Here is a 22502-nt window from a genome sequence, read left to right as displayed (position 1 = left end):
TCCCAATAACCAATACTATTCGTAAACAATGGGCTAATATCATTATTGGCAGTCCTTTCCCATGGGGATGTGGGGGGTCATTTTACCCTCATATGTACAGTTATTGTTGATCAACTATGTTGAATAAAATGGCTACCTCAAAATTTTGATTAGATAACTTTGGTGAAAAAACGGGGTGGGAGATGGGCTAGTTGCCCTCCAATCTTTTCGTTTATTTAAAAAGCGAGCTAGAACTTTTGCTTTCCCTTCGAATGAAGCCTCTTCCGATATTCTAGGACCATTGGCTTGGTACGATAACCCCCAAGGAAAACAAACAAACACGCATCCTTGATGTTTCCTCTAGCAAAAAAAAATACAAAATTCATATTTTTGCAGATGGGATCTTGAAACCTGTACAGTAGGCTTTTCTGAATCGGATGGTGCGATTTTCATTAAGATTCCTTGTCTTTTTGGTGGTTCTCTCCTTTTCCGACAGCTAGTAAAATATTGTATTGGAATGTTAATAAATTGAGAGGGAGTAATCATCCGGACTTGTCCCAGTTAAAGGTAGGAACGGAGCTACAATTTGTGATAAGGAAAGAGTTAAAGAGAGATGGGCAGAACATTCTGAGATTGTGCTAAACCGAGATAAAGTTGCAGGAAAATATATTGAGAAAAATGAAAAGTTTGTGATACCTTGGACATGAAGGAATATTTATTTTGCGAGGAAGTATTAGCCATAGTCAAACAGTTCGTGGTAACGAACTGTATGTAAGGAGCGACCCGGCTCAATAGTAACCGAAACTCTAGAAACGGGATGCATCAAAGGAATCAAATTTTAATGTTGATTTCAAATATATAAGTTTCATCGAGTTTAGTCCTACCCATCAAAAGTTACGCGCCTGAGAAAGTGTGGCTGATTTTCGAAAAAAGGGGGAAAAACCCCCTAAAAGTTTTGTAATCTTAATGAAAATCACACCATCATATGCAGCATATCAGAGAACCCTACTGTAGAGGTTTCAAGCTCCTATCTACGAAAATGTGGAATTTTGCATTTTTTGCCAGAAGAAAGATCACGGATGCGTGTTTATTTGTTTTTTTTTCCATGGGTGATCGTATCGAACCATTGCTCCTAGAATATCGTGGGTGGGCTCATTGGAACGGAAATTAAAAGTTCTAGTGCCTTTTTTAAGTGACCAAAAAATGGAGGGCAACTAGACCCCCTCCAACGCACATTTTTTTACCAAAGTCACCCGATCAAAATTTTGAACCATTTTGTTCAGCATGGTCGAAAATATGATAAATATGTATTTAAGGATGACTTAATTCCCCGAAGTCCTCGGGGGAGGGCTGAAAGTTATGAACTTTACCCAATGTTAACATATGGTATTTGTTATTGGGAAGTATAAAGACGTTTTCAGGGGGGATTTTTTCTGGTAGTGGGGGGCGGGGCGTGGGTTTGGGGTTATGTGGGAGGATCTTTCCATGCAGGAATTTTCATGGGGGAAGGGACATTGCTATGAAGGGGGCGCCAGATTTCCCAGCATTCTTTAAAAAAAGACCAGAAAAAAAAAAAAAAAAAAAGTTTTTCAACTGAAAGTAAGGAGCAACATCACATCTTAAAACGAACAGAAAATATTACGTATATGATTGGGTTCACCCCCTAGTCAATACCTCGCTCTTTAAGCCAAAGATGTTTTAGTGCTTTCATAAGAGCTATTTATTCTAATTAACGGCCTTTGTGATTAAGGGTCATTTTTAAAGAATTGGAACACAATTCGAAATTTAGCTTAGAGAGCAAGGTATTGACTAGGGGGAAGAAACCCCTAATATACGTATTAAAAAAAGCCTAGTTGCAGTGGACAAATGAGGGCACGCGGGTGAGCTGCTTGAACGATGGAATTGCCATCGGCAAGCACTTCGAATAAAATATCGGTTCCAACGAATTTATCATCTAAGAACACCGTTAGCCTGTCAGGTAAAGAGCCTTATATCTGTTCTCCAGAAGAAGTCTGATTTGCGGCCATATATGATTCCTTCTGTGCTGGCAGTCCTTTGATATCATTTTTGATAATCTTTGCTGCTGCTCTAATAAGCTTGATTTTCTCACTCTCTTCGTTATCGGTTTTGTCCAAGTAATAAAAATTCTGGAGTATCGCTGATGCTTTTTCTTTTAGTGTCACCACGTCAGCCTTACCGTCAAAAGTTGCAAATACTAGCTGGTCACTGAAATATTCCAGAAGCTTGCTCTTCAAGTACTTGTTAGAGTACGGTTCAAGGTCTGTCCCATTCAAAAGCTCTCCCATTTTAACAACAAGTTCACTGACTGTATACTTTTCTTCGTCATTTTCTTCAAAAAAAGTAGCCAGCTTCAAAAAAGCCTGATATCTTTCATCGTGACCTAGCCTCCCCCTTTTTGGACGTTTTTTATCTGGCGTAGTATCTTCGAGTATTCCAAAAAATTCCAGTGCCGCAAATCTGGCTGGAAGGCTCTTATTTAATCGAAACATAGAAGAACAGGCTGCGTGATAAATGGCATCAACTGCGTGCAGGTCTGACACTGCACATATTCGGCGGAAAACGTTATTTGACCAATCATCATCACGGCTTTTGCACACTGCCTTTATACTCTCTTCAAAGTCTTTAGTCCGAACCTTGTACCACTCGTGTCCTTTTCTGTGGGTAGTGTTGAGATTTATCCTTGTAGTGCAGAAAAAGCAACACTCTTGGAAGTTGAAACTTGGAGTCCTTGATCGGAGTACCACTTTTTCTGCTTCCGTCTTTTCTTGCAAGGTTCGTCGTCTCTCATTCTCAATTTTCGACAGGTATATTTTGTTTGTGAAAGTCTTTCTGCAAGCAACATGGACTTGGTTCCCTGCCTCGACAGAGATGCTGGTACCTCTCGTTTTGCTAGCTTCATTGATCGCCGTAGCTCCTTTTTCTGCCATTACCGACGATTCTGAGGTGTCTATTGAACGTTCACAAAGGGGCATAAAACTGCGGTCTCGGCTATCTAAAAAAGAGAACTGGGAATAAGTGAGCTGTCGGTGAATGTTACAACGAAAACCCTGATTCTGAACCGAAAAATCTGTAGCTAAACCCTCCCCAGTTCAGATAGGTTACTAAAATAAATGTGCTGTCAATCTTATTGAGGGCCGGCGTCGAGTATCATGGGTGCTTTTAAGATTTTCGAGCAAGGAAATCTGACAGTCATATCCACGAAAGGGACCGGTGATAGTCGATAGTACTCTCGCTTCCACTAGAGAAATAGCTTTTTCGTTCAGCCTAGCGGCGTCGACCGTGCTGCACTCTAGCGACTTGTTTGCTGTACTTAAGTTTTCTTCAGACAGATGGCGCTGATAAAATATGTGTCAGAAAAGAGAGGTAGGACGAGCGTAGAGTCTTCTTTCCTTTCTATATTTCCTTCCCCCGATTCCTTTCCGCTTCCTAGTAGTTACGTTACAAAAGCATCGGCAAGAAAAACAAACAAAAACGCACCTGTGTTAAATCTCTGCTCGGACTCCAAAATACTTTCCATCTGAGAAGTTTTTTTGCAGATAGGTGGCTCTACAAAGCTCAGCAGACTGAAGCAACTTTGAAAAGAGTGTAAGATCAAGGCATGGTGTAACAGAAAGTGAATATCAGAAGGGACTTTCCAGCTGGTTGAAAATGTCGTCACCAATAAGGCTCGGTAGGAAAAGAAATGGATTCGGAACGCCGGTAGGCTATTTGTTCAGATGGGGAAAAATGAACCTAAAATTCGTGCTCCTATTAGAAAAATACCCTTTGATCGTGTTTCTCTTTATTTTTTTTTTTTTTTTTTTACTTCATACAAAAAAAAAAAAAAAAAAAAAAAAAGGCTTAAATTATTAAAAGTGATTTTTCTTTCTAATAAAAGATCAAAAAAAAAAAAGTTTATTAAAATGGAAACCATCAATAAACTACTTTTCTTTTCACGGTTCCTCATTCTCGGATTCTGGAAATATCTAAAAAATAGGCGCAAAAAACCTGAAAAAAAGGGAATTTTACAATGGGATGGAGATTTATATTTTTGATATGTTGTAGAGCTCTCTTTTCTGAACACAGTGGTTCAAATATAATTTCTATACCAATTGTTTCCTGGTTCGACCATTTTTTTTCCGGATCTCTCCCCTACTATTAATTGTTTTTTTGTTCTTTTGTTTTTTTCTCCCAGGGGTGATCGTATCGACCCAGTGGTCCTAAAATATCGTGGGAGGGCTCATTGGAACGGAAATTAAAAGTTCTAGTGCCCTTTTTAAGTGACCAAAAAAAATGGAGGGCAACTAGGCCCCCTCACACGCTCATTTTTTTTCCAAAGTCACCCGATCAAAATTTTGAGATAGCCATTTTCTTCAGCATGGTCGAAAATATTATAAAATATTATAGTATTGGTTATTGGGACCCGGCTCAATGGTAACCGAAACTCTAGAAAACGGTATTTTGATACAAATAGATACATCAAAAGAATCGGATTTTAATACTGATTTCATATATATATATATTTTATCAAGTTTAATCTTACCAATCAAAAGTTACGCGCCTGAGAAAATTTGGCTGATTTTCGAAAAAAGGGGGAAAGACCCCCTAAAAGTTATAGAACCTTAATGAAAAGCACACCATCATATTCCGCGTATCATAGGACCCTACTATAGAGCTTTCAAGCTCCTATCTACAAAAATGTGGAATTTTGCATTTTTTGCCAGAAGAAAGATCACGGGTGCGTGTTTATTTTTATTTTATTTTTTTTCCCCAGGGGTGATCGTATTGACCCAGTGGTCCTAGAATATCGTAGGAGGGCTCATTGGAATGGAAATTAAAAGTTCTAGTGCCCTTTTTAAGTGACCAAAAAATGGAGGGCAACTAGGCCCCCTCCCACGCTCATTGTTTTCCCAAAGTCACCTGATGAAAATTTTGAGATAGCCATTTTGTTTAGCATCTCCGAAAATATTATAAGTATGTCTCATAGGATGACTTAATCCCCCGAAGTGTCTGGGAGGAGGTCTGAAAGTTATGAACTTTACCCAATGTTAACATATTGTATTGGTTTTTGGGAAGTATACAGTACAGACGTTTTCAGGGGTGTTTTTTCCTGGTTGTGGGGGGGGGGGGCGGGCAGGGAAGTACGCAGGGCTCCGGGCCCGGGCCTCCCCAAAATCTCACTATTTTTTTAATTTTCCAATAATTTTCTGATTTTTCTCACAGAATATTGGGTTTGAAGGATTTGCCCCCCCCCCCCCGAAACAAATTGGGCCCTACCCGAAACAAATTCCTGCGTACGTGCCTGGGGTCGGGGGTTATGTAAGAGGATCTTTCCATGAAGGAAGTTTTTATGGGGGAAGGGACATTGCTATGAAGGGGACGCCGGACTTCCCAGCATTATTTAAAAAAAGATCAGAAATTAAATATAAAAAAACAAGTTTTTCAACTGTAACAGCAGCAATATCAAAACTTGAAACGAACAGAAAATATTACATATATGATTGGGTTCACCCTCTAGTCAATACCTCACTCTTTAAGCCAGAGATTGTTTAGTACTTTCATAAGAGCTATTTATTCTAATTAACGACCTTTGTAATTAAGCGGTCATTTTTAAAGAATTGGAACAAAATCCGAACTTTCGCTTAATGAGCAAGGTATTGACTAGGGGGCGAACCCCCTAATATACGTATTAAAAATATATTTGAATATAGAAGTTCGATACGTAAGTTAATTCGTAAGTTACGTATATTTATTACTAATAAAAACGTTTGTAAATAAAATGAAACAAGTTTCGAGAAAGCCATTTAACCAAATAAAAGTAAATTAATATGAAAATTTTGTTTTAATTATTCATGTAATGTGAGCCAAGATCATAACCTGCATTTATTCAAAAACGTTCAAAAATTAAATAGAAAAAAACAAGTTGTTTTAACTGGAAGTAAGGAGCGACATTAAAACTTAAAACGAACAGAAATTATTCCGTATATGAAGGGGCTGTCCCTCCTCAACGCCTTGCTCTTTACGCTAAAGTTTGACTTTATCAAAACTCTATTTTTTTTAAACAATAAAAAACTTTAGCGTAAAGAGCGAGGCGTTGAGGAGGGGACAGCCCCTTTCATATACGGAATAATTTCTGTATTGGTATTTCTGTATACTATTGGTTTTGGTTTATTGGAAAGCGATTTAGCACAAGAAAAGTAAAAACTTGTTTTTTTATTTAATACTAAAAGGATTAAAAAATTATAAGACTCCAGGTGCTGATAGTGTGTAACTGAGTTTCTCAAATATGGTGGCTCTGAGGTTAGAAATAAGTTACTGAAGATTATGAATGTAATTTTTGAAAAAGGGGAAGTACCTAACGTTTTTAGAAATACTTAATTAAACCACTGTATAAGAAAGGAAATAAGAGTGAGTGTTGCAATTATCGAGGCATTAGTTTGGTCTCGGTAGGTAGCAAATTACCGTACTTAGTAATCAGATACTTTTTAGACTGAGACGAGAGACTGAGAGACTGAGAGACTGAGAGACTGAGAGACTGAGAGACTGAGAGATGCTGTAGACAAATTTATAAGAGAAGAACAGTGGGGTAGAAAAGGTAGATGTGATGTGATGTAGATGTGATGATGTGATGAGATGTAGATGTGAAAAGGTAGGGGATGTGATGACCGTTTTTTTACTCTTAGCTTAATAATTGAGAAGTAGCTGGGTTGTCAAACACCTTTGGTGCTCAGTTTTATAGATTATGAGAAAGTTTTTGATTCAGTTAGTAGAAGTGCTTTAACGAAGATCTTATTCTTGTATACCAGGTATACCAGGTAAATGCATTAATGTGATTAGGAGTATGCACGATAAAAACACTACCGCGGTTAAGCTAGGAAATGAGGTTAGCAGCTGGTTTCGTATTAAATCAGGAGTAAAGCAGGGTTGTGTTCTATCCCCCTTTATATGGATCATTCTGATAGATTTTGTCTTAAGGAGCACATGAGAGGCAATGGTAGACTACGGAATCAAATGGTAAGGAAAAATTATCCTTGACTAGGATTATGCTGATCATTTAAGCATCCTAGATGAAAGGCTGAGCAAAATGAACAAACTTTTAGGGGTTTTGCGAGTTCAGGGAGTTAGATAGGTTTAAAAATTAATGTTAAGAAGACTAAGTCACAAAGAATAGGAATTCGTGAAGATAAAAAGGTGACTTTGGGTAAAGAAAAGACTGATCAGGTGGACAGCTTCACTTACCCAGGTAGTATTATTAGTAAAGACGGTGGGAGCAGCGACGATGATAAAAATAGAGTAGCCTTAGCTCGTGGTGTTTTTTCACAGTTAAGAAAAGTTTGCAGGAATAGGAAGATACGTCTGTAAACCAAAATTAGAATTTTAGAAGCTAAAGTGATGAGAGTGGTCCTATGTGGCTCTGAAGCATGGGCGCTCCGGAAATTGGATGGAATAGAAGTTTTTCAAAGAAATTGCCTACGCATTGTTTTAGATATCCGGCTGACTGACCGTATTTCAAACAGTAGCCTGTACAAAAAGTGTGGGTCAATCCTGCTTTCTAGGGTTATAATGAGAGAAAGGTTGAAATGGTTAGGGCACGTAATGCGGGTGAAAGATGAGAGATTGCCGAAGATTGCCCTTTTTGGCTGACCGTGTAGGGCTAAAGAGAAAGCAGGTCGTCTGCGGTTGGGGTGGGAGGATGTCATAAAGAAAGATTTAAAGGACATGGGAACTTCCTGGGAGGGTGTAAAGAGGGAAGCTTTGAAAAGATTGGGATGGAGGAGGAGCGTTTTTAGCTGTGTTGGCCTCAGGCGGCTTGGTGCTGCGGTGAGTTGTTGTTAGAAGTAGTAGCAGTTATAGCTTTTGATGGGCAGCACTAAACTTGTAATGAAACGCTACACATATGTCAAAAAGCCAATTCTTTTTACGTATCTGTTGACATCAAAATTCGGTTTTTTAGAGTTTCGGTTACTATTTAACCAAGGCACTCCTTATTTACTGTTTGATACTTGCGAACTGTTTGATATACAGTTCATAAAACGAACGGTTATTATTAAGATTTATTTCAAGTTTTATTTGACTGAATTGTTTCATTTCGGACCTTCTTTAATTTGCATATGGTAGTGTGTGGTCGTGTTCACGCTATGAATGTGTATGGTATCCTTGTGCGTATTACAGGAGAGTTTCGATCCTCAAAGAGTGTATTGGGAGGCCAATACTATCTAACTTTCAGTAACAGACAAATGAATGAAAGATTTATTTATAACCCGCCATAAAAATAAGAAGTTATAGACAGAGTACAGCACAGACAAATATACAAAAGGAAACAAACAAAAATAAAAATTCTAATACAGTGGACGTAGACAAAAACATTTACTTTTTATAGTGGCTGTTTTCCTACTGCTGCAAGATATGAATCCATTCGTGCTACAGTTTATCGTTGAAATTCATAATGTTTGTTCCAACTTCAGTGCATCGATCTAGTTATATTATAACGATTAGACACAAAAGAGCTTCGTGTCCAGGGTGGAAGGCAACGAAGATGTTTTGAAAAATGGTAGTAGCACGACCTGATTGCTTAATTTCTCTACAAATAGATTCTCTAAAACGGCTCTACGTACAATGTGTGTGGCAGAACAACAGCGTTGAACAATCTTGTAAGAAGTAAAAGGTTAAATCGCAGCTTATTTGCAAAAATGCTCCCACAGGCAGCTGATATTCTTTTTCTTGGTCTCCGGATGTAGCAAGGCCATTGTTGTATAGATGGATCTATCTATTGGCAAATCTAGGTAAGTCAACAAAGCACTAGATGTGATTGTCGCATCCGCGTGTGTAACACAATTATCCAAGTTTTCTCTACAATAAAAAAAAGAAGATGACTTTCAATTTGGTAGTATTGAACCCTAGTCTTATTTTACGTGCGCGCACGTAACCTCGTCTAAATGAACCTTAAAAATGAAATAAAGCTATGTCGACTTTGCATATTTTATTCAACATATCCGATAATTGATGCTGAAAAAGCATTTATTCACTCTGATATTTAGATTTTGTTAATTATAATTGTTGTAACTGATAAAAGATGTTCATAAGAAAAATAAATTATTCACTCTGATCTTTAGATTTTGTCAATTTTATCCCTTGCTCCCGAGAAAGGGGTGCTGTTATAGAATTTAATCAGTTTGATACTTAGATTTTGTCGACTTTGTCCCATGTACCTGAGAAAGGGATGTTGATATAGAATTTAATCAATCTGATACTTAGATTTTGTCAATTTTATCCGATATTTTATCCTATGTATCCGAGAAAAGTATGTTGATATAGAATTTAGTCACTCTGATACTTAGATTTTGTCAATTTTATCCGACATAGCCGATAAAGGATGTTGTTAAGGCATTTGTTCGTTCTGAAATTTAGATTTTGTTAATTTTATTTGATGTATCCGACAAAGGATGTTGATAAAAAAAATTTATTCACACTGACCCTTAGATTCTGTCAATTTTATACTATGTATTTGGAATTTAATCACTCTGATACTTATATTCTGTCAGTTTTATCCAACATATCCGACAAAAGATGTTGATAATGAATTTATTCACTCTGATACTTAGATTCTGTCAATTTTATCCAATATATCCGACAAAGGATGCTGATAATGAATTTATTCACTCTGATACTTAGATTCTATCAATTTTATTCAACATATCCGACAAAGGATGTTGTTTCATTCTGAAATTTAGATTATGTCAATTTTATTTGATGTATCTGTCACAGGTTGTTGATAAAAAAAATTATTCACTCTGGCACTTATATTTTATCAATTTTATTCGATATATCTGGCAAAGGATGTTGATAAAAAAAAATTATTCACTCTGATACTTAGATTTTGTCAATTTTATCCGACATATCCGACAAAAGGATTAATGTGTCCGATAAAAAACTTTGGAAACAAATTTATTCCTTCTGGTACTTAGATTTTGTCAATTTTATCCGATGTATCTTACTTGGAATGTTGATAACGCATTTAAGGGGTACTGATAAAATATTTATTCCATTTGATACTGATATTTTGTCAATTTTATCCCATGTATCTAGGAAAGGGATGTTGATATAGAATTTAATAGCTCTGTTACTTAGATTTTGTCAAGTTTATCCCATGTATTCGAGAAAAGGATGTTGATATAGAATTTAATCAATATGACAGGTAGATTTTGTCAATTTTATCCGATATAGCCGACAAATGATGTTGATAATGCATTTCAAGGATGTTGATAAAGCATTTATTCACTCTGATACTTAGATTTTGTTAATTTTATTCCATGTATCCGAGAAAGGGATGTTGATATGGAATTTAATCACTCTGATACTTAGATTCTGTCAGTTTTATCTAACATATCCGACAAAGGATGCTGATAATGAATTTATTCACTCTGATACTTAGATTTTGTCAATTTTATCCCATTTATCCGAGAAAGGGATGTTGATATAGAATTTAATAACTCTGATACTTAGATTCTGTCAATTTTATCCAACAAATCCGACAAAGGATGTTGTTTCATACTGAAATTTAGATTATGTCAATTTTATTTGATGTGTCTGACGAAGGATGTTGATAAGAAAAATTTATTCACTCTGACACTTATATTTTATCAGTTTTATTCGATGTATCTGGCAAAGTATGTTGATAAAAAAATTATTCACTCTGATACTTATATTTTGTCAATTTTATCCGATATATCCGAGAAAGGATGTTGATTATTAATTTATTCATTTTGAAATTAAGATTTTGTCAATTTTATCCGATTTATCTGGCAAAGGATGATGATGAAAAAAAATTTATCCCCTCTAACACTTAGAGTTTGTCAATTTTATATTATGTATCCAATAAAAGGATGTTGATATATAATTCCGTCACTCTGATGCTAATATTTGTCCAACTTTATCAGTTCTATCCAATACAGGATGCTGTTAAGTAATTCATTCATTCCGAAATTTAGATTTTGTCAATTTTGTTTGATGTATCTGACAAAGAATGTTGATACAAAAAAAAATTATTCACTCCGACACTTATATTTTATCAATTTTATTCGATGTATCTGGCAAAGGATGTTGATAAAAAAAATTATCAAAAAAAAAGTTGGGAAGGGTTTGGAGGGAGGATGGGGGGCTGGGGCAAAAAGTTGGAGGTAGGGGAGGGGGGCCTTGGGGTTGAGGTAGGGGACCTAACAACACTGTTCAAATGGTAGCTGTGTATTATACCGAACACAGTTGAGAATCGCCCAAATAAAAAAAAATATGTATCTCTGAATAGGAGTTAGCATTCCCTCAGATCGTTTACCATTTTCATTTCTGTCAACGCCTATAATCATACCATAATGAAGAATCATTCTTAACATTAGATATGTGAACGGCCATGACTCTATCAGAAAACATGATAATTAACTCCAAAACCATGGTTTCGTGAACAGCACGAATTTTCATGGTAGGCTGAATCCGGTCATTGTACTGTCTGCTTGTATGGCAGGAGTACTGTTCGCTACTTATCATTATAGCTATATGGTAGACACCCTCGTTGTAAATATTATAGCTAAATGGGAAGACACCCCGCTCTTAACTGTTATAGCTATAGGGTAGACACCCTCGTTGTAAATATTATAGCTACATTGGGTACCTGTCTTCTCTTTATCGTTATAGCTACATTGGGTACCTGTCTTCTCTCTTTAATTGACACAGTAATGTCCTATCTGTCTTCTACCTATCATTGAGACAGTAGTTTCCTATCTGTCTTCTACCTTAGATTGAACCATTACTACTTATTTTATCATACTCATCTTTCAAAACTAAAAGATTATTGCGAAAACAAATTAACTAAAACTAAAAACTTTCAACTAAACATCTCCCAAAAATTAATTGAACCTTCAAACTTCACTCTGTGATAAAGCATTATGTGCTATTTCTAACAGCGGTAATTGAGGGGAAGGGACGTCCTTGACCCCTTAATTTTTGCTGTTGCCTTTAATCACCTTTAAATCACCTTTGTTGGTCATTTCATTGGAAAAGGCACTTGTTTCATTTAAAAAAGTTGGGGAAACAACCAAAAGTGCACTTTTTGGGAATGTGCTATCAAGTCAAATTTATAAAAAGTGATTAAGTATAAATATAAGCTTTTAAATGAGCCCTTAATCAGCTTTCTTTGTTACAGTAGCCTTCTAGTTTTTGCTCGTCACTAGGTGATTTATAAAGCCCTGTCTTCATTATGGCTTTTTCAGGCGAAGTCGGCGGAGTAAAAACAGCTTTTTGCTCATCGAAAAATAAACGTTCCTGAAAAACATGTATTGTTTTGTGAAGTATGGATAATGAACTTTATTTTAAAGACTGAAAGTTTTCCTTAGCTTCTAAGGTTGTTTGCAGTATTTTTTAGAGCTATCTTATCTCCTCTAGATCGGTGATAATTGAAATTATATTAAAAATAAGTTTTCAACGGAAACTAAGAACTGACATTAAAATTTAAAACGAACATACATTATTCCAAATAAATAAAAGAGATTATGGCAGCGTTTTTTCTGCATTAAATCTTAATAAAAAACGAACTAAGACTAATTTAAAAAAACAAAGTTTTTCCAAGGGAAGCAAAGAGTGAAATTGAATCTTAAAATGGACAAAAATTATTACTTCACAACCTATTTAATATTTATATTAATATAATTAGTATAAATAAACCAACTAATTATGCTTCCCTATGCTTTTATGATTATACAAAACTAGCGCTTTACTGAAAACACAAAAGTCAAGTATAAAAAACAGGATTATTGATTTAAGAGTTAAAATTGAGTATGGAGCCTGACAACTCTAAACGAATCTATAAAGCTTTTTATAGTCTTACACCAGTTGTGACATTAGTAACTTTCAGTATACAAATAAAATTATCTTAAAAACATAAGCGTAAAACTAAATATTTTTTAATAGCCGCGAAGTAATTGAACAGCGTACAGAAATATTGAATTGATTTATCAAGCAGTATTTTGCTCTCACCAGCTATTATACCAATAGTGGGTAATATACAGTCTTAAATTGTAAGAAATATGCTTTAGTATCACTTGAAATAAAGACCACATAAGACATGATATGAACTCTGGAAATCCGATTATTTCTCTCTATACAAGAGTGAGTTTCATATGATACAAAGTCTAAGGCTAGTCTATAGTCCTAATACTATCAAGATGGCCTTACTTCGAACTTGTGTACAAACTAATCATGACATGTCCTTTTATGGACCAAAACGAGAGCTGTCATTGAACTGAGCCATTGCGCAGAAGTGATACCAAATTAAACGTAAAAAAATAAAGCAAATCCTAAATGTGGAGAGGGGCAGCTATTCCCGTGGTTAACATCTGATGTTGATTCAGAATACAGGGCTGGTCTTCTAATCCTGAACTTGTGGATGCGTGCAAAAAGTGAAATTCTGGCATCGTACATGGCTAAAATCCTAGCCCAACGCCATAGTGAGCACCAAACCCTTTTTCAGTTTGTATCCATTATAACCCTAATGCCCTATGACCTTGTTCGTGCAAAAAGTAGTAAGATTGTCAATAGTATTAATGAAGAGCTATCAAAAAATCATTGGAGAAGTCAAGCTTGCAACTCAATCGCAAGATCTTAAACACGGTTTCGAAAAAAAAGTTTAAGAAAATCCTCCAGTTTAAGAAAATCCAGTTTTAATGTCGCTCCTTACTTTCAGCTAAAAAAAACTTGTTTTTTACTTAATTTCTTAACGTTTTTCAACTAATGCAGGTTCGATTTTGACTCACCGTGCATGAAAAATTAAGACACAATTTGCATATTAGTTTTGGCAGATTTATTCCGGATATGAAGGGTCGCCCCTTCCTCAATGCCTTGCTCTTTACGCTAAAGCTGTTAACACTTTTAAAAAATCTGCCTATTCTAATTAAACAGCCCCTTTTTTTCAATTTTAATAAACAGTCAAACTTTAGCGTGAAGAATAAGGTATTGAGGAGGGGAGACCCTTCATATCCGGAATAAATCTGCCAAAACTAATATGCAAATCGTGTCTTAATTTTTTATATACGGTGAGCCAAAATCGAACCTGCATTAGTTTAAAAACGTTCAGAAATTAAATAAAAAACAAGTTTTTTTTAGCTGAAAGTAAGGAGCGACATTAAAACTTAAGACTAACAGCCATTATTCCGTATATGAAAGGGGCTGTCCCCTCCTCAACGCCTCGCTCTTTACGCTAAAGTTTGACTCTTTGTCACAACTACTTTTAAAAAAATAGATAAACTTTAGCGTAAAGAGCGAGGCTTTGAGGAGGGGACAGCTCCTTTCGTATACGGAATAATTGCTGTTTGTTTTAAGTTTTAATGTCGCTCCTTACTTTCAGTTAAAAAATCTTGCTTTTTTTAAATATAATTTCCAAAAGACGATATATTTGTCAACATATGACGAACCGTGTATATTGCAATTGTATCTGTCTGGTTTATATGCTAAGTAACACAAGAAACGAAAATTAACGAACAAGATAGTAGCGACGAATTATGCTATACAAAGTAATATTTGGCAGGGATAGTTACTAGTGATACATCACTAGGAGTGGCACCGTGATTGGGTGATTTTCGGGGATTCGGGGAACAAAATTTTTTTTCGGGATGACACAAAAGGAAATCCCCGAATTCGGGGATAGTGCAAGCCCTGCTTGAATTCTAGTCAGGAAAATCGAAATACTTAACCACACGAGACAAGAAAAGCTCCGACTTTGCGGTTGACGCAATAAAGAATTGCCACAAAATTAATTCAAAGTCAACCGAACGCCGCCGCCTCTGCCGGCAGCGGCGTGCGTGTGGCGCTCCGGCGGCGTTGCGACACTTCGGTATCGGTCAACTGGGCCTCTCGCTGGCGGCGTTCGGTTGATGGCCCACGCCGGGGTCTACATATCCTACTCCACCTTCATGTGCGGCATATATCATTGCCGACTAATAATGAAACCTGCCATAATGAATGGTTCCTTATTTACATCCGCATCTACTAAGATCGAGCAAAGGGCATACAGAGCATGGATACAAAACACGTCATTTCGGAAACCAAATTGATACGGCAGAACGTAGTATTTTTGCTTTATTTCAGCACAAGTCAGTAGCTAGAAAATGTTTCTAAAACATTTGAAATTGCTATGGGACGGTAAGAGCTACATACAAAACTGCATGCGATGAGAACAGCTAATCCCGTTTTAACACAGGAAGTAATTTAATCCATGAGAACAATTTAGGGGCATTGCCAACGCTAAAAATCATTTGAAACAACAGACACGGGCGATCAATAAGCATGGAACTACTGAGATCTAGGGGGGCTGTACATATCCCATTCATGTCCAGTTCTTTTTGAACTTTCCTATTACGCGAACCAATGCATCACTACGCAGTCCCTTTCGGGGGAAGATTCTAGGATTTTCTTAAACTTTTTTTTCGAAACCGTGTTTAAGATCTTGCGATTGAGTTGCAAGCTTGACTTCTCCAATGATTTTTTGATAGCTCTTCATTAATACTATTGACAATCTTACTACTTTTTGCACGAACAAGGTCAGAGGGCATTAGGGTTATTATGGATACAAACTGAAAAAGGGTTTGGTGCTCACTATGACGTTGGGTTAGGACTTTAGCCATGTACGATGCCAGAATTTCACTTTATGCACGCATCCACAAGTTCAGGATTGGAAGACCAGCCCTGTATTCTGAATCATCATCAGATGTTGACCACGGGAATAGCTGCCCCTCTCCACATTTAGGATTTTCTTTATTCTTTTACGTTTAATTTGGTATCACTTCTGCGCAATGGCTCAGTTCAATGACAGCTCTCGTTTTGGTCCATAAAAGGACATGTCATGATTAGTTTGTACACAAGTTCGAAGTAAGGCCATCTTGATAGTATTAGGACTATAGACTAGCCTTAGACTTTGTATCATATGAAACTCACTCTTGTATAGAGAGAAATAATCGGATTTCCAGAGTTCATATCATTTTTTATGTGTTCTTCATTTCAAGTGATACTAAGGCAGATTTCTTACAATTTAAGACTGTATATTACCCACTATTTGTATTATAGCTGGTGAGAGCAAAATGCTGCTTGATAAATCAATTCAATATTTCTGTACGCTGTTCAATTACTTTGTGGCTATTAAAAAATATTTAGTTTTACGCTTATGTTTTTAAGATAATTTTAATTGTATACTGAAAGTTACTAATGTCACAACTGGTGTAAGACTATAAAAAGCTTTATACATTCGTTTAGTGTTGTCAGGCTACATACTCACTTCTAACTCTTAAATCAATAATCCTGTATTTATACTTAACTTTTGTGTTTTCAGTAAAGCGCTAGTTTTGTATAATCATAAAAGCATAGGGAAACATAATTAGTTGGTTTATTTGTACTAGTTATATTAATATATATTAAATAGGTTGTGAAGTAATAATTTTTGTCCATTTTAAGTTTTAACTTTGCTCTTTGCTTCCCTCGGAAAAACTTTGTTTTTTTAAATTAATCTTAGTTCGTTTTTTATTAAGATTTAATGCAGAAAAAACGCTGCCATAATCTTTTTTATTTATTTGGAATAATGTATGTTCGTTTTAAATTTTAATGTCAGTTCTTAGTTTCCGTTGAAAACTTATTTTTAATATAATTTCAATTATCACCGATCTAGAGGAGATAAGATAGCTCTAAAAAATACTGCAAACAACCTTAGAAGCTAAGAAAAACTTTCAGTCTTTAACATAAAGTTCATTATCCATACTTCACAAAACAATACATTTTTTTCAGGAACGTTTGTTTTTTGATGAGCAAAAAGCTGTTTTTACTCCGCCAACTTCGCCTGAAAAAGCCATAATGAAGAAAGGGCTTTATAAATCCCCTACTGACTAGCAGAACCTAGAAGGCTACTGTAACAAAGAAAGCTGATTAAGGGCTCATTTAAAAGCTTATATTTATACTTAATTACTTTTTATAAATTTGACTTGATAGCACATTCCCAAAAAGTGCACTTTTGGTCGTTTCCCCAACTTTTTTAAATGAAACAAGTGATTTTTCCAATGAAATGACCAACAAAGGTGATTTAAAGGTGATTAAAGGCAACAGCAAAAACTAAGGGGTCAAGGACGTCCCTTCCCCTCAATTACCGCTGTTAGAAATAGCACATAATGCTTTATCACAGAGTGAAGTTTGAAGGTTCAATTAATTTTTGGGAGATGTTTAGTTGAAAGTTTTTAGTCTTTGTTAATTTGCTTTCGCAATAATCTTTTACTTTTAGTATGACTAGTTGATTTATGAAACTTACTATGAGGCTCTGGAGGGGAAGTATATGTGAGGGGATCTTATAAATCTCCAGTTAAGGGCTTTGGACCATAATTATTGCAATGGTAACATTTTATGCTTCCAAACTCTTCCTCTTAAGAAGTGGTACCAAAATTGCCGTTTTTAGTGCTATATGGCACTTTTGGATGGTAGAATTGATAAAAAGCACGTAGATATGAGTAAAAGGTTTAAAATCTGCCTTCCCGGGATACGCCTTAAAAAATTAGTGCGTCACGCTTACAAAGATGTGGATTATCTGAAAAGTAATCATAAGAAGGAACAAACCATGATTGAAAAAATATCCAGCTGGAATCGAACGCATGATAATGTAATTTGAAGTCTAGCGCTGTACTAAAAGAACCACGCCTCTAATAATATCAATTAATATATTGGTATTTTATAGGACTTCAATCGTGTAGCTTATTAAGGGGGACTGGAGGAGGAAGTTGCAGGAGGTGTTCTTGCAAACCTCCAGTAAAGGGTTTTGGACCATAATTATTACAATGATACCGTTTTATGCTTCCAAGATTTTCCATTTAAAAAGTGGTACCAAAAATGTTGTTTTCAATGCTATATCTCACTTACGAATAGTAGAATTGATCAAAAGCACGTAGACATGAGCATAAGTTTTTAAATGAGCCATTAAACATCACTCTAAAAATTTCTAGTAGCCCATTTGCCCTAGCTTTTCCACTTATGACATAGCACCAAAGTTTTTAGTGCTATTTGAAACTTGCAGATGGTGAAATTTATAGGAAGAACGTAAATGTGAGCAATTTTTTTATATGAGCTATCGAAAATCTATCTAAGATGTTCTTGAAGCCCGCTAGCCCCACCCCTTGAGAAACGGCATAAAAAGTACCATTTTTCATGCCATATGGCATTTGCAGATGGCGGAATTTATATAAACAACATGTATATGAGAAATAGCTTTTTAATGAGCTCTTAAGCATCTCTCTATGATGTTCTAGTACCCCGCTTGGCCTGGAATTAAGAAGAAAAAACGACCGTTTTAATATTTTTTAACTTTTAGTTACTATGCGCTGTGGTTCGCTCTTTACTATGTTGCAGCTAATGCTTCAACCATGACAAAGAGTTCATTGCAAATTCTCGTCAGAAACTAGTTAAAATTAAAATCTGTGAACTCTAATAGTGCGCATTTGTGATAATTCACTACTACTACTACTACTGTGATAATGCAACTAATAGTGCATTTCCTCGAAATTGCTCCAGTCTTTCGATGGGGAGTTTATTCCCAACTCATGGACCTCTCTACACTGTAAAAAAAATTGTTTGAGATCCAAGAATAATTGTTTGTAATGTTTATCAACAGCTTAAATTGAATATTAGAGACCATTTTGAAATTCCATTATCATTATTGAATATCCAATCTGTTGAGAAACAAAAATTTGGGATTCCCGTACCCGAATTTAATTTTCAAACACAACATGTTGGATTTCTACCTTGTTTGTTGGATTTCCTGTTCTTTAATTGTATTTCCATTACTATCGTTGTTCAATTTATTAGGCCTACCGTCTCGTCGAACAATAAACTAGTTGGATGTTCTAACAGCTGCCAGGAATGGTCATCAATGACCAGTTTCAGATGTAAGTCCGAACAGGTTCTCCTCCTGCTCAGAGGCAGACTTTTACTCTCATCATAAGGTTTAGTGGAATCGTTGGTTTCCAGTTTAACCCAAGTAATCATACTACATAATTGGATTTCCATTACTATCGTTGTTCAATTTATTAGGCCTACCGTCTCGTCGAACAATAAACTAGTTGGATGTTCTAACAGCTGCCAGGAATGGTCATCAATGACCAGTTTCAGATGTAGATCCGAACAGGTTCTCCTCCTTCTATTAGGCAGACTTTTCCACTCATCATAACGTTTAGTGGAATCGTCGGTTTCCAGCGAAACCCAAGTAATCACACTACAGAAATAATCCCTCTAAGTATGATATTAACATTTAACAAATCCGAACTTGACACTATTTAGAAAAACCCAAAAAAGATTGTTTCTCTTTTATTAATACACTGTAACTATTCCATAAGCCATTAATAATTAAAAAATTCATACCATATTCTTCCATTTCTCCAAAATATTAATTATAAGCTAAAAATGTTTGTACAAGATTTTATGCATGTTTATAAGAACATATGTACATAAATTAACTTTCTATGGCACCATAGTCAAAATCAATATGATATTCAAGAAATTTCAATCTAATGTTGAAGTCCAAACCTTTTTCATTAATATAACATATTTGCGTCGAAAATTACATTTTGTTTTTCTACTGAAAAGTGCATAAATCTTAATAATTTCAATAATTTGTTGGAATTCGATAAGCAAGTCACAATTTCAACGGAAAAATGGATTTTTTTTTTACTTGTTTGAATTCGAGCAAAACATTTTGTTGGAAATCATTTTTTTTTTTTTTTTTTTTTTTTTTTTTTTTTTCAGTACAAGAATCGATCCAGTCTACCTTTTACACTTCTAAAGTACTAATACCAGAAAGAAATATTCAAGCTCGAATTATTTACATAAGTTAACAGGTGCTAATTCAACTACCACCAAGAAAACGACTAGGTGCTTAGTTCACCTATTTGTCGACATATTGCGCAGTTACTGGAGTGAACTGAAAATGTTTGATGTTTTATCAATAAATCAAGTTCACTTCATAATTTTTGTGTGATTTTCACATTCCTAGATAGAAAAAAGGTTTTTTAGCATTACCAAATAAATAAAAATATTTTGAAACAAAAATAAAAAGATCCAATAGGATATTAAAGCCGATAAAATTGGCCAATCATAGCCCAATTGTTAATGTTATTTATCGATTGCCTTTCAAAATATTGAGGTGTTGCTGCCAACCTGAAATTATAGAAAATTTCAGGGGTTCGAGTCCTTCTGTCGCTGGTCATTTGGTTTGGAACGGGGGTCAATGGTGTGACCCTGTAAGCTCTAAGAGGCGACCCAGCTCTAAATGGGTACCTGGAGAAATCTGGGGGAAAACACGGGAAGCGTCGGATGATTTGCCCCCAAGTACGCATTGTACTCCCGGCCGAAGGCATTGAATCAGGAGATCAGTACATGCGCAACGCAGACCTTTGGTCAACATGCGAAAACGTTTATGTTTAAATTTCAAATATCTCGTCAGAAAATGTAGTCACTTAACGTAATTTGGAGTTTTTAGAACTTCTTCTTGAAGTGTTGTGACAAAAATACTTATAAAACTTCACCTAAAGAGAGGAGAGTTGAGGAAGAAGTCATAGACCCATATAAATAGTGTGATTTGGGTTGATTTTAAATTTTAATGCTGCTTTTCAGTTACATCTACAAAGTTTATTTTTTGGTTTTATTTATTTTTTTTTTTTGAAGATAATATTCAAGATTATTGTAAATATGAGAGAGCGCTGCCCCCTCCCTCCAAAGAAGATACATTTACCTTTATCCTAGTAGTAGCTGATGCCTAAATATGCAGTGATACGTAACTGTTACCATCATTGGATAAAAGTATTAAATAACCGTTCCTTTTGTATGGAGTTTATAGATGAAAAGGGACAAGTATTTCATTATGCGGCAGTGCCCTAAGGTTTTTGGAACTGTCATAGAGTATCATTACTTCCAATTAGTCTTAAACCATGATGCTGTCCCACAATTTTCTATCAAAGTAATTGTATCCCTATTCAAACCAACGTAGCTGTTATGTTGCACAAAATGGCAGCAATCAGCACTATGCTTTGGTGCGATTTCTTTTGTTACCTTAAATGGGCCCCACAACTTACAATGCGCATCTGAAAGCCATTTATCAGAAATTCTATAACCACTGGAACGATGTCAGTTCCCCTAAACAAAAATATACCTTCGTTACCATCCTTCTCAGGAAAAATATCCGCTCTTGGATTCTTAGACATGTTAAATTCCATTATTTAACTTTTATCAAGATCTCACCCCCATTTTAGTGGTCACTCATTTCTCTTGTTTTTAGTTTATGCAAGATCTCTTTTATTAATCTTATTTGAAAGGAAAATTTAAGCTAAGGGATGTTGCGCATGCAGAATCAGCCTATTAAGAATTTTCCTTAATTTTCGCTTTTTACAGTTTCTTTTTCTATTGACAATGTCAGTTCTTTACATGCCAATCCCTTTTGTAAACAGTTTGATGACACATAGCCTTTGGGTTATGTTGTCAGCTGAAGTTAAATTTCTTGTCACCGAACTTATGTTTACAACATTTCGGTGCCCGTTTCAGCTAATTCATGAGCTACTTGTATATTCGTCTAATTTGCCTCACACTTGTGAGCTAATTGGTATGAAAAGCATTCCTTTCTTCTGAAACTTTGGGTCTCGTCAGTATTTTTATACTTTCAACTAGCTTTTTAGCAAATTGTTTCACTCCCACAGCTTCCGCATTAGTCAAAGAATTCTTTAGATAACCTCAGATTAGATTTGGTCCATCCTTGCCACTTGAAACGACTTTATAAGTTCAGTCGGTCTTTCCTGATGCTTTGATCTAATCACGGAGTAATATAGTTTTGACAATATTCTACCGTAACATTATTTTCTTGCTTCCTTTAATTCCTTTTTATTTTCATTTATTCCCGAACTAAGGGATTTCGACTAAGATTTCCTGTGATTCTAACTTTTGATATACTGCTTCTACCAAGGGTTACCAACTTTTTGGTCCATGAATGTGTCCTAAGAGCATCCAAAAAAGTGCCATTTTTAGCTAAAATGTGTCCATCTTGACAATTCCCGAACTAAGGGATTTCGACTAAGATTTCCAATGATTCTAACTTTTGATATACTGCTTCTACCAAGGGTTACCAACTTTTTGGTCCATGAATGTGTCCTAAGAGCATCCAAAAAAGTGCCATTTTTAGCTAAAATGTGTCCATCTCAGGGTTGCCACCGTCAGTAGGATTTTACTAGATCTAGTAAAAAAAAAATCTAGTAAATTTAGAGGATCTAGTAAATTTCCCGAAATCTAGTAAAAACTAGTAAAAAGTCATGATTTAAATTGAACAAAACTTTTTCTTTATTTTCAATGAATTCGGGGAAAACATTATCGTAAATATATGACAATTTACTATTTTTGCTTGTCTGCATCTTAAGAGACAGACAAGCAGTCACCTATTTTCATAAACAGACACTTCACTTCTGGTGTCTAAAGGT

At 35.5% G+C, this 22502-nt stretch overlaps 1 protein-coding gene and 1 pseudogene across 1 annotated transcript in view; one reads left to right on the top strand and one right to left on the bottom strand.

Annotated features, from left to right (window-relative positions):
- The window catches only part of LOC148954500 (uncharacterized), a 243521-nt gene that overhangs the window by 5584 nt on the left and 215435 nt on the right, over window positions 1-22502 (top strand). The gene's annotated exons all lie outside the window — the stretch shown is intronic.
- Window positions 19113-19289, bottom strand: LOC148954501 (small nucleolar RNA U3; annotated as a pseudogene).

Source organism: Artemia sp. Qi Xiang Cuo, chromosome 3 (assembly GCF_049724085.1).
Source record: "Artemia sp. Qi Xiang Cuo chromosome 3, ASM4972408v1, whole genome shotgun sequence".
NCBI lineage: Eukaryota > Metazoa > Arthropoda > Branchiopoda > Anostraca > Artemiidae > Artemia > Artemia sp. Qi Xiang Cuo.
Note: the sequence above shows the minus strand (reverse complement) of the source record. Positions and strands in the feature narration are given on the sequence as shown.